The 13,557-nt window shown below is 46.2% G+C and overlaps 1 long non-coding RNA gene across 1 annotated transcript; it reads right to left on the reverse strand.

Annotated features, from left to right (window-relative positions):
- Window positions 1–737: 737 nt before the first annotated feature.
- Window positions 738–3,605, reverse strand: LOC129636168 (uncharacterized). The gene is made up of 3 exons (XR_008706706.1): window positions 2,993–3,605; window positions 1,330–1,417; window positions 738–1,122 (listed from the first exon to the last, which is right to left on the reverse strand). It is a non-coding gene; the product is annotated as an uncharacterized LOC129636168 (long non-coding RNA).
- Window positions 3,606–13,557: the final 9,952 nt, after the last annotated feature.

Consider the following 13,557-nt stretch of genomic DNA (forward strand, 5'->3'; position numbering starts at 1 on the left):
TTTAGGCAGGTCAGGAAGATCCCCTGGAGAAGGGAATGGCAACCCACTCCAGTATGCCTGCCTGGAGAATCCCATGGACAGAGGAGCCCGGCGGGCTGCAGACCACGGGGTCGGAAAGAGTCAGACCTGACTGAGCAACTGACACTTTTAACTTTCAAATCCAGAGAAGGAAACCACAGAGAAGATATTAAAGGAGCTGGAGTCATTCCACCCAGAGAAGAGGAGGCTGATGGTGGGGGTGGGCAGGGCTGTGCTGGTGACCACCCATGTGTCCGGACTAGACTGTGTACCCGGAGTCCCTCTCCACCCGAGCTCAGAGCGGGAGGAAATGGGTGTGAGCGGAGCCCAAACTTAACTCACAACGGCGAACTTCCTGGAAGCAAGTATTCTTAGAAACATTGAGTTTCTAAGACAGATTAGGCATTGTCCTTGGAGGTCTTCAGCCCAGTAAACTCCTAAGGGCTTTAAGGGTTTAGGTGTGGTCCAAGAGCCAAGGGAGTGAGCCAGCCCCGTTCCCAGCTTTCCTTCCGATGCTAGGAGTTTGCTTCCGTCCATCCGTCTCAGATGACTGATGAGTGTTCGTGTCCTCTGTTGCCTGTAGTTAAACCAGAAGACGACCAGGAAAAGAGGTGCGGCTGGGGTCTCATGGAGGAGTCAGTCAGGCTTCTCCAGAGCTTGACGGGGAGGAAAGATGAGTGTGCTTGTTTCTTTTTTCCCAAGGAAAGCTCACATTTAGACAAGGTTATTTATTGGTCAAACGATTTCATGAGGGCAATGTTAGCGATTTTAAGTGGGGCAAAATTCCCTGGGATCCTATTTTTCGAACAGACTGAGTGACCCACCTTCTCTTTCCACTCACTGGCCTGATTTTTGTTGTTCAAAAATCATTGCTAAGTCCTGTCCGACTCTTTGTGACCCCATGGACTGCAGCATACTGGGCTTCCCTGTCCTTCAGTGTCTCTTGGAGTTTGCTGAAACTCGTGTCTATTGAGTCGGTGATGCCATCCAACCATCTCATCCTCTGCCACCCTCTTCTCCTTTTGCCTTCGATCTTTCCCAGCATCAGGGTCTTTCCTGAAGAGTCGACATCTGATATTTCCCTCCAACATCTCTATGTTGAACCTGATGGCATATACTCTTCGTTAGCTTCTTAACCGCTCCTTACAGGCATTTCTTGGTATATTATTAGTCAGGGTTCTCCAGGGAAACAGAACCCATAGGATGTATACATATGAAAAGAGAGAGAGATTACAGAGGACTTACACACTATGGCAACTGGACCTTATTGAGTGATGAGAGTAAAAAGCAAAACAAAGGAAAAATCCTTACGTTATTTCCCATTTTCAAGGTCAGCTCATTCTCCTTCATAGCACTGTTCCACGTCCTGGGAGACCGAGCTGAGCCGTCTGGTGAACCCCTATGGTTGAAATGCACAGGGTTTTCTGGGCGGTGCTTCTCGCTTTAGGAGTGCTTGTCCCTCTTATGTGAACAGTTCTGTGTGTTGGAAATCGAGCCCCGCCAACAGTAAATCTGAGCATCTTTCCATTAATCGTCTGAAATTGTTCCTTCTCACTGATCGCAACCCACCAACCCTGAGCTCAGAAGCTGATGGCATATACTCTTCGTTAGCTTCTTAACCGCTCCTTACAGGCATTTCTTGGTATATTATTAGTCAGGGTTCTCCAGGGAAACAGAACCCATAGGATGTATACATATGAAAAGAGAGAGAGATTAAAGGATTGGCTAGCAAGTCCAAAATCTGCAGGGTGAGCTGCCAGGCTTCTGTCCCGAAGGCTGTCAGGCTGGAGGGAGAGCAGTCTCCCATGATATTCTGGCCTTCAACTGACTGGACAAGGCCCACCCCGCATTTGGAGGGCAGTCTTCTGTACTTAGAGGCTCCCAGCTTAAATACTGGTCACTTCTAAAAACACCGAGCAAGCATCAAGAGTAATGTTTGACCAAATATCCAGACACCATGGCTCAGGCAAGTTGACAGTGCTAACTTTTGTCTTTCCGCTGGACTGTGTCTGCCACACCCTGATGCTGCCCCCCGTCCCACGCACACACACGCTTGTAATCCTGTCATGGGTTTCTCTCTGGGGAACAAGGCAAAGGAGGGTCTGGTCCGCAAATTCAAATGGCTAAGAAAATCTCAACCTGATATAACCAGGGTAATAAGACCAGCGCCAGGGCAAATTTCTAACTCAAGAAACAACTCCTTAATGCTTTTACATGAGTGGCTGTTTTCAGATGAGTATTTGAAATAGTTTTGGCTTCACCTTTGGATATAAATTCGGCGATATAAATTCTGCTCAAGGGAGCTGTAGAGAGGACGCCCTGCATAGGTATTGAATTCATATTTAAGAGTCAGCAGTTACAAAGCACGGTCATGGAGCAGAATACAGCATGGAGGCCAGTCTGTGGATAAGAGGGAAGTGACCACCAGCCTTTTAACCCATGATTTCGGCAACAAGCCTGGGGGTTCCCTGCGCGAATTCCTCCTTTAACAAGAGGAAAGATGCCTCCCGTCCTGTTTCGTCTTCCGCTGGGCCTCCGTTCAGTTACAGGCACCGCTGCTAGTGATGCCAGCAATGAAGCACGCTGCAGTTTTTCCTGCTTATAAAAGAGGCTCTTTTTTGGTTTATTCTTTTAAAATATTTGGTTACTTGTTTGGCTTGCTGGCTCTTCGTTGAGGCGTTCGAACCTTTGGCTGTGGCCTGTGGGATCCAGCTCCCTGGCTGGGATCTAACCCAGGCCCTTCAGTGGAAGCACAGAGTTTCCGTGGCTGGACCACCAGGGAAGTCCTAGAAATATATTTTCACTTGGTCTTCCAAATCACAACTTTGTCAGTTAAGCTCATGTTGTCATAAGTTGTAGGTGCCCGTATAAAACTAAATTTCTGATTCTATTTTATTATAGTGTCTTAATTGCTCATGTATTCACCTCTTAAAAACATCCAGTCTGGGTTTTAACATGTGTTCTTGCAACTCACCTTCCATACCTTCATATACACAAAGTAGACTTTCATTCACGTAGCCAGTTTGGTGCCATACACCTTACCCGACTTGTTTTTTCACCTGTCATACCGTTTCGGAGATGTAGCCATGTTGTTATGAGTCAGTCTTACGTACTGCTTCTGACGTCGTGCCGTTTTCCAGCCTGCGATGCTCCACAGTTGGCACGCTCCCTCTTGCCCCGGAGGACACGCTGCTCACAGCTGTGTGCACACTAGTGCACACACACTGTCACGAGGCTCTCCGGCATCTGACTGGTCCTCAGAGCTGCCACCTGGGAACAACATTTCCAAGTCACACGAAGAATATACATATACATGTTGTCAGCACTCCTGCCAAAGTGCCGTCCAAAAGTGGCATCAAGCACTCCTTGCCCATCTGTAGTGCAATAAGGACTTCCATCTTCCCACACTCCTGTCCACACTTGCTGTTCTTAAAAACCTTTTTATTTTTTACCAGTCTAATTGTAACAAGGTAGGATCTCATGTGTACTGAAGTTTAGTTAATACACAGTATCATACAAGTCACAAGTATACAATGTAATGATTCACAACTTGTAAAGGTTACATTCTATTTATGGTTACTATAATCTATTGGCTACTTTCCCTTGTTGCACAATAGATTCTCATAGCTTATTTTATACCTAATAGTTTGTACTCTTAATCCCCTCCCCCATGACATCCCCTCCCTCTTCCCTTTCCCCACTGGTAACTACTAGCTTGTCTTCTGTATCCATGAATCTGCTTCTTTTTTGATATATTCACAAAATATAGTATGTTGTATTTTTTAGATTCCACTTATAAGCAATATCATGCAGTATTCGTCTTTCTCTGTCTGACTTATTTCACTTAGCATAATATCTTCCAAGTCCATCCATGTTCTTGCAGAAGGCAAAATGTCACTCTTTTTAATGGCTGAGTAGTATCCATTGTGACTGACATATACCCCATCTTCTTTATCCATTCATCTGTTGATATAGGTTGCTCCCATATCTTGGCTATTGTAAATAATGCTGCTATGAACATTCAGTTCAGTTCAGTTCAGTTCAGTCGCTCAGTCGTGTCCGACTCTTTGCGACCCCATGAATCGCCACACGCCAGGCCTCCCTGTCCATCACCAACTCCCGAAGTTCACTCAGACTCACGTCCATCGAGTCAGTGATGCCATCCAGCCATCTCATCCTCTGTCGTCCCCTTCTCCTCCTGCCCCCAATCCCTCCCAGCATGAGTCTTTTCCAATGAGTTGGATTCATGTATCTTTTTGAATTAGTGTTTCTGTTTTTTTCTGGACAGATACCCAGTAGAATTATTGGGTCATATGGCAGTTCTATTTTAAGCTTTTTGAGAAACCTCCATGTAGCATCTCATCTTTAACATAGCCTGCATTTCTCTGATTACTAGTTAATTTGAGAGTCTTCTCATCTATTTATTGGCCATTCTGCATTCTTCTGTGATTCTTTTTTCATATTTTTGCCAATTTTTCTGTTTTATTTTTCCTTGCTAATTTACGAGAGTTCCTGGGATGTTCTGATTTTAATCCTTTGTCCTAGTTTTGAAAAATATCTTCTTCCAGCACATTTCTTATCTGTTACTCTTGTCAAAGGTGTCTTATTTTGGAGAGAAAGTTTTACTTTTGATATCATTAAATTCATCAAACTTTTTTTCCTTTGAAGTTTGTACTTTCTGGGTCTCTGCTTGAATCAGCTACCTTTTGACATGTAACAAATCACTGCAAAGCATAACGGCATAAGTCAGCACTGATGCCCTGCTGTGGCCTGGCAGGGTGGCCCTCTGGTCCGGGACTGCTTCCTGGGACTGGGTGGTCGAGGGTGGTCTCAGGTCACGGGGACCTCGGCTGGGAGGGCCGGGCTGCTCACCCTCCAGAAGGCTAGCCCAGGCCTTTCCACATGGGGATCTCGTGGGTTCCAGCGGCGGGGAGGACAAGCCCCGGGGTGCACATGCTTTTCAAGCCTCTGCTTCTTTGCATCACAAGGACCCAGTGGATTAAAGCAGGACCCTTGACCAAGCCCAGATTCAGGGAGTGAGAAAAAGAGTCCAGCTCTGTCCTGCTGGGAGGAGCTGTGGCATGTTTGTCTGTTTTAATGCACTTTATTTTTTAGAGCAGGTTTAGGTTCGCAGCAAAATTGAGCAGCAGGCACAGAGTTGCCGATTTGCACCCAACCCTCTCACACTTTCACACCCAGCTCTCACACGCGCAGGACCCCCTCCACAGCCCCCTCAGAAATGTTAAGTCTGTGGACAGAGCACACCACCCAGAGTCCACGCAGCCTTTCTTGGTGGTGTTTGTTCTGTGGGTTTGGGCCGATGTACGATGACACGTACCCTTCGGTATAGTGTCAGAGAGAGTAGCTTCACAGCCCTGAAAATCCTCCCGGCTCACCTGTTGTTCCTCCCACTCTTCTCATTCCTCCAGGTGTTAGGAGTTTCATGGTCTTTAAACTATTTGGAATTTCTTTTTTTGTATTGATTTTGTAAATCTTTAAATAAATAATTATTTAAAATATAAAGTATTTCATTTATCATTTATATTTGTTAAACTTAATAAACTATGTTATTATATATTATATAATTATTAAAATAAATTTAGATGTAAAGGTTTTAATTTAAATCCATTTTTTCCATAGAGTGAACCATATTTTTCCAAGATCAAGTATTATGTAATCTCTCATTTTTCCCTGTGGTCTATACTGGCAGCTCTATCATATACCAATTCCTCATATATATGTTGTTCTATTTCAGAACTTTCTGTTTCTGTTCTGTCTCTCCTGTATTTACGTTTTGTAATCCGGGTTAGAGTCTGATAGAGCTAGCCCTTCTTTGCTTTTTGTTCTCAGAATTCCCTTGGCTATTTGTGGACTTTTACTCTTCTTTATAAAATTTAGAATTAATCTTTTCAGTTGAAGAATCGTCTTGAACTCTTCAAGTTCCAGGGTTTAAGGCACATCTTGGTGACTAGCGTCAATGAGACTGTGTTGTATGCCCCGAAGTTGCTATGAGTGTAGACCTTTAGTGTTCTCACCAGAACAACCAGAAAATAGCAGTTATGTCAGGTGAAGAACGTGTTAACCAGTCTTGTTGTGCTAATCATTTCATAATGTGTACTTAGGTGGCTCAAATCATCACACTGCACAGCTTAAGCTAAAATACCATCATGTGTCAAATGTATCTCAGTAAAACCAGAAAAAGTCATCTTGAGATTTTGACTTAAATTGCATTAATTTAGAGATTAGTTTAGGGAAAATTATCATCTATTCTGTGCCAAGTTGGCCTACTCATAAATATGGTACATATGTCGGTTTATTTGGGTGGTCTTTTATATCCTTTGTTAGAGTTTTAATTTGTTTCCATAACTTCTTTGTGATTTTGGGGGGGTTAGGTTTATAGATAATTAAGTTTTTGATACTTTTTCAATGATATCAGACAATAGTTTTTTTGTTTTCCTGTGTTCTCCCGGACTTCAAATGATATAGGAGGAGCTTTATGGAATTGTTGAAATGTTTAAAAAAAGCTCTGAATCTGAGGGAAAAGCATGTCATCCAGGGTTATAACAGTATTAATATTTGAAGTGACATCATTCATCATGCCTTCTAAACTCTAACAAATGATTAGTTTCAAAATGAAATCAGGCTGTTGAGGTATTCACCCAAGAGATTTTAATAGATTTTTCTCTCCCAGTAATGCAGGAAGTTCAGCGTTCGGTACAACTCACAAAGGCATAAGGTCATGAACTGCTCTCTCTGAAATCTTTATTTCAGCAGCTCCCGTTAGAGCGAATTAATTGCTCAACTGTAAAAACAGTCCCAGAGAAGTTTGAAAAACCAGCCAGATGGGAGAGAGTTTATGGCACACGCAGGCTTCGAGCCTAGCAACAGCAGCAGCAAGCCGGGACTTTTTTAAGGGTTACATTTCCATCGTCATCGCAACGCTTTAAGTTTTCTTTGTTCTCGGGATAAAAATTGAGAGAGGTGAAGGGCGAAGCTTACATACTGAGTTTTCAAAGGATGGATGCCTTTCAAACTCATACTGAGTTTTCAAAGGAAGGTCCTTCCTTGCTCAGAAAAAGATGATAACTTTGTCGCTTTTGCAGAGAATAAGGAACACGAAGTGCCTTTTGAGATCCGCATGTACAGACAACTTGAGAGTGCCTTGTGTTATGCGTGCGAAGATATGTTCAGCGGAATGATTACCCGGTCTAGGCAGCAAATGCCTTTCTTTGTTTTGTACTTTTCTCCTTTTTTTTTTTTTTTGTTTGTTTTGATTACTTCTTATTACATTTTTCATCTCTCTCTCTTTTTTTTTTTTTGCATTCATTTTTAAAATATCTGGACCCACTGCAAGTATTTTTGTCAATGAGAAGTCATGTTATTTGGAACATGGGACGCTCAGGTCCAATCGCGGACATTACAGTTCATTGGACCTTAGGGTCTTTCTCTGCGTTCAGCTCACTCCTCTGACACAGGAGGGATTAGGTGACCCCCAGGTGTCCTGTCAAACACTAAGAGTCTGCATGTCTTCTTGGACTCCTGGCCTTTGGAGATAATTCTTAAAGTTTCCATAAATAAAGTAGAAACCAGCTATGTCTTTGAAACCAGTGAGAGGCTTAGGGGACACAACAATCACTCTGTTTCTATAATCCCCTCCTGACTGACTCAGAAACTGCTGGGACTATGGGGACTGTACATGATAACAAGAGCAAGCTGTGTCTTTCCCAAGTCCACATTTCTTCTAGCAATTTCTTGAATTGCAATGAAAATTGGAATGGATGTGAGTTGGAGTTTGTCAACAAGATAAGAGACTCATGGATAAAGTGAGTTATCTGCCTTTTGTTCTGACCGAAAGGTGACTTTCCCTGAAATCCTGCTGAACATCTAAGGAATTAATCTGGTTGAGTGAGCTCAGCCCGACATCGAGATGCTCCGATGCCCTTCTCAGCAATGATGCTGAAACAGCAGCAGCTTCAGTCTGCTGAAGCAGTCACCGCTGCCAGGGGGAGAAGAAGAGAGAAACTAGAAAAATCAAAGCCTTTGCAAAAGTATGGAGTAACAGTTAAGAGGCTATCCTCTTGCAGAGCTTATGTAAGCAACTGGTCAACCAATACCCCTCACTTGCTTACAGATGAAGACCTCACCTCTGCTCTCTGCCTGCTAGGAGCTTACAGCTTAGTTCACAGCCACTTTCTCTTCCACAGGCCAGTGAACCCAGTGCCTGCTAATAGGCTTTTCCAGATGGTACCACTCCCCTTAGAACCAGCGGCAGCCTGTACTAGCCCACTGGCCTTGGCATTGTTGGGCCTGTGACTTTTCAGCCCCTTTCAGTTCTCAGGTCCCTGCTCTGGGGGGCCACCGACTATTGACTGTCAGCCGCCGTATTTCTGGCTGACCGTTCTTCATTCTTGGAATCCGCTGCAGCTGCTATCGTGTCGCCCCTTCCGCCTTCATCCTGGCATTGGCCCCTGGTTCTACAGACTCCTGCCGCTGAGGCCTCGTTCCCATCCTTCCGGGCTGACGCGGCACGTGGAGGGTGCTGTCCCAGGGCGGCCTCATCGGTTTTTAAGTACTGATTTATTTATTTGGCTGCTCTGGGGCCATAGTTGGGGCAAGTGGGGTCTTTTAGCAGAGGTATGTGGGATCTAGTCCCCTAACCAGGGGTCGAACCTGGGCCCCCTGAATTGGGAGTGCGGAGTCTTCACCACTGGACCCCTGGGAAGTCCTCAGAGCCTCATCTGCTGACCAGAGCCCTCAGGCAGCCTGTCCATTCCTGGAATCTGACTTTTCCTTGGACCCACAAACATGCCTATTCACAGCTGATGGAGTAGAGGTCCTTTATCACTGTCTCAGGTCATACACGCCGGGACATGCCCCCTGCAGTGTCCGGATGTGACTTGCTGGACTCTGAGCAGAGGGGACCAGCGCAGGAGCGATGCTTCCTTGGTCTTAGGAGCCCTGTTTTGTTAGGGCCCCCACCGAGGGCTCAGACCGAGGCTTCGCCTGAGCCTGAGAGATGAATTCATTAGAGACAGAAGGCTCCAAATGAGCGAGGAATTCACCTCCTCCCCAAGAGTTTTCTCACTGTGAGGCGTAGTGACAAGAGAAACCTTTCATTCTTTGCTGCCTAACCAGCAAGAGGACCCGATCCCCAAAGTCAGCATCTGTGGAGGCTTTGGGGCAACAAAGTTGGGCTCCAGTGGACCATCCGGGCAGGCACAGTGATTCATTCTCCTCAGCACATCCGGCCCCGCTCTGGGTGTCGGTGCCGTCCTGAGGCAGGCATCCCCGGGTCTGCAAGCCCCCTCACCCGACAGGACACTGTGGACACGCAGTCCCCGGGTCTGCAAGCCCCCCTCGCCCGACAGGACACTGTAGACACGCAGTCCCCGGGTCTGCAAGCCCCCCTCGCCCGACAGGACACTGTAGACACGCAGTCCCCGGGTCTGCAAGCCCCCCTCACCCGACAGGACACTGTGGACACGCAGTCCCCGGGTCTGCAAGCCCCCTCGCCCGACAGGACACTGTGGACACGCAGTCCCCGGGTCTGCAAGCCCCCTCGCCCGACAGGACACTGTCCATGTGTCTGCAACTGTCACCTCTGGGACCCTCCCTCCTGTGTCACCTCTGGGACCCTCCCTTCTGTGTCACCTCTGGGACCCCTCCCTCCTGTGTCACCTCTGGGACCCCTCCCTCCTGTGTCACCTCTGGGACCCTCCCTCCTGTGTCACCTCTGGGACCCTCCCTCCTGTGTCACCTCTGGGACCCCTCCCTCCTGGCCCCAAGCTCAGGCCCTCATTTTCTCTCCCCAAAGTCAACGCAGTCACCTCTTCACCCTGAACTTCCCAGCCCCACGCTTGCCCTTGCCTTTCTCCACTTGAACATAATGGTTTCCTTTTGCCTTAAAAAAGGAAGTTCGCATTTCTTAGTACAACAAGCCAGAGTTCTCCACAGTTGCATCATTGATTACCATATACCCTATAAAAAAAAGGCCAGATGTTAAAGTCCTACGTGATCTGAGTTCAGACCGGAGTAATCCAGGTTGGTTTCTATCTATTATGTATTTCTCCCAGTACGAAAGGACAAGAGAAATAAGGCCAACTTCAAACAAGCGCCTTAAATCAATGAATGATTTCATCTCAATTAATTCCACAAACAGACCCTGCCCTAGAAAAGGACTCAGTTAAGGTGGCAGAGCCCGGTAATTGCGTAAAACTTAAACCTTTATAATCAGAAATTCAAATCCTCTCCTTAACAAAATGTTTATAATTAAATATTCTGATGCTAATTATCCCCATTCTCCTAGCTGTGGCATTTCTTACGCTAGTGGAGCGGAAAGTTCTAGGGTATACGCAATTCCGAAAAGGCCCCAATGTTGCAGGCCCATACGGCCTACTCCAAGCCATTGCCGATGCAACTAAACTTTTCATCACAGAACCACCACGACCTGCCACATCCTCAATCTCAATATTTATCCTAGCACCTATCCCAGCCCTAAGCCCAGCCCTAACCATATGAATTCCTCTTCCCATACCCTACCCCCTAATCGACATAAACCTAGGAGTCCTGTTTATACTAGCCGTATCAAGCTTAGCCGTATACTCCATCCTCTGATCAGGCTGAGCCTCCAATTCAAAATACTAAGTAATGGGAGCCTTACGAGGAGCTGCACAAACAATCTCATCTGAAGTCATGCTAGCAATTATTCTATTATCAGTCCTTCTAATAAGTGGATCCTTTACCCTCTCCACCCTAATCATCACACAAGAACAAGTGTGACTAATCTTCCCGGCATGACCCCTAGCAATAATATTATTCATCTCAACACTAGCAGAAACAAACTGAGCTCCATTTGACCTTACTGAAGAACAGAACTAGTCTCAGGTTTTAACGTAGAATACGCAGCAGGACCATTTGCCCTATTTTTCAAAGCAGAATATGCAAACATCATTATAATATTTTTACAACAATCCTATTCCTAGGGGCATTTCATAATCCACATATACCAGAACTATACACAATTAACTTCACCATCAAATCACTGCTACTCACAATCTCTTTCCTATGAATTCAAGCATCCTATCCCTGATTCTGTTATGATCAACTAATACACCTACTATGAAAAAATTTTCTACCCTTAAACACTAGCCCTATGTATGTGGCACGTATCACTACCCATTCTCCTATCAAGCATCCTCCCACAGACATAAGAAATATGTCTGATAAAAGAGCTACTTTGATAGAGTCAATAATAGAGGTTTAAACCCTCTTATTTCTAGAACTATAGGGATTGAACCTACTCCTAAGATCCCAAAACTCTTCGAGCTCCCAATTACACCAAATGCTAATAGTAAGGCCAGCTAATTAAGCTATCGGCACCATACCCCGAAAATGTGGGTTTATATCCTTTTTGTACCAATAAACCCAGTCATCTTTATCATTATCCTATCAGCCATTATACTAGGAACGTCATAATCAGCTCCCATTGACTACTCATCTGAATCAGATTAGAAACAAACATACTTGCTATTATCCCCATTATAATAAAAAAATATAATCCATGAGCCACAGAAGCATCAACCAAATATTTTCTAACCCAATCAACAGCCTCAATATTACTAATAATAGCCATTATCATTAACTTAATATTCTCAGGTCAATGGACCATAATAAAATTATCTAACCCAACAGCATCCATACTCTTAACAATAGCTCTTACCATAAAACTAGGAATAGCATCATTCCACTTCTGAGTCCCAGAAGTAACACAAGGCATCTCCTTATCATCTGGCCTAATCTTTCTTACATGACAAAAACTAGCACCCATATCAGTACTTATCAACTCTCCCCATCCATCAACCTGAACCTAATCCTAACCCTATCCATTCTATCAATTATAATTGGAGTTTGAGGAGGACTAAATCAAACCCAACTACAAAAAATTATGGCCTACTCATCAATCGCCCATATAGGCTGAATAACAGCAGTCCTATTATATAATCCCACTATAATATTACTAACCTTAGTCATCTACATCATCATAAGTGAAGTCGCTCAGTCATGTCCGACTCTTTGCGACTCCATGGACGGTAGCCTACCGGGCTTCTCAGTCCATGGGATTTTCCAGGCAAGAGTACTGGAGTGGGGTGCCATCGCCGTCTCCACCACATCATCATAACCTCTGCCGTGTTCACACTGTTTATAGCCAACTCAACCACCACCGCCCTATCTCTGTCACACACATGAAATAAGGCACCTGCTGTGACCGTCCCAGTTCTGTTCACCCTCCTATCAATAGGAGGACTTCCCCCACCCTCAGGATTTATACCAAAATGAATAATTATTCAAGAAGTGACAAAAAACGACAGTGTCGTCTTACCCACCCTTATAGCAATCAGAGCACTACTAACTTGCGCTTCTGTGTGCGACTCCCACGGCACTGGCCAGGTCTGGAGCGGCAGCTCTCGTACGCGTCCTGCCCTGGCACAGCAAATGGCTCATGGCTTAAGCCCGCCCTACGTGCCACCTCTGTGGCACGTGCCCTACGAGGCCTCCTGCTGCGCCTCTGCCTGGGGTGCCCAAGTACTTCTCGTCTCCTTCTGAGCTGACCCCAAATATCCCTGCCGTCCTACAGAGGAGGACGGCGCTCCTCGTCTCCTTCTGAGCTGACCCCAAATATCCCTGCCGCCCTACAGAGGAGGACGGCGCTCCTGGTCTCCTTCTGAGCTGACCCCAAATATCCCTGCCGCCCTACAGAGGAGGACGGCGCTCCTGGTCTCCTTCTGAGCTGACCCCAAATATCCCTGCCGCCCTACAGAGGAGGACGGCGCTCCTCGATTTCGTGCTCTTACTGCATTTAGCGGCTTTGATCTTGTGCTATGAATGGCTGCTGACATTTCTATCTTTCCTACCAGCGTGGAACCTTTTTGCATCTGGAGAAACGTAATCCTCCTCTTCACAGCTGCCCCAGCCATTGGTTGCTGCAGGTGCTCAAGGAATGTTTGTTGAAATGAGTCTGCTCAAGTGCCCACCTGGCTCCAGAACTCAATAAAGGTGGACACGTGTTCATGAGACACACGTGTGTACATGCACGTTCAGACACACACATGGACACCCATGCATGCAATGCACACCCCCATTTGCATACACAGCATTCGTTTACTCATTATGTAACACCCTGAGCTGTGGCACCCTCTGCTCAGAGAGGATGGAGAGGCTTGACCGAGAGGAAATTTGGAGAGAACAAACACATGTGATTGGCACAGCCCTTCTCTGCTTTCCTCTTTCGGAGCCACCCTGCCGTCAGGGCACAGAGCTGGGTGGTGGGCGGGGGAGGGCGGGCCGGGCGAGGCTGTGGTGGTCCCGCTGTGTGGCGCGGCCTCAGTGCTGGGGGTGCACTTGCTCAGCGGCACAGGCTGCGTGCTCAGCGCCCGCTTGCTCACGGTGCCACGGCCCCGCCTGCCAGCTTTCTCCATCCCTTTCTCGGCTGGCCCGTGAGGCAGGCAAGGAGCAAAGTGTTTTCTCCTGGGACCCCTCAAA

The sequence above is a fragment of the Bubalus kerabau genome, chromosome 21 (genome assembly GCF_029407905.1).
Source record: "Bubalus kerabau isolate K-KA32 ecotype Philippines breed swamp buffalo chromosome 21, PCC_UOA_SB_1v2, whole genome shotgun sequence".
NCBI classification, from domain to species: domain Eukaryota; kingdom Metazoa; phylum Chordata; class Mammalia; order Artiodactyla; family Bovidae; genus Bubalus; species Bubalus kerabau.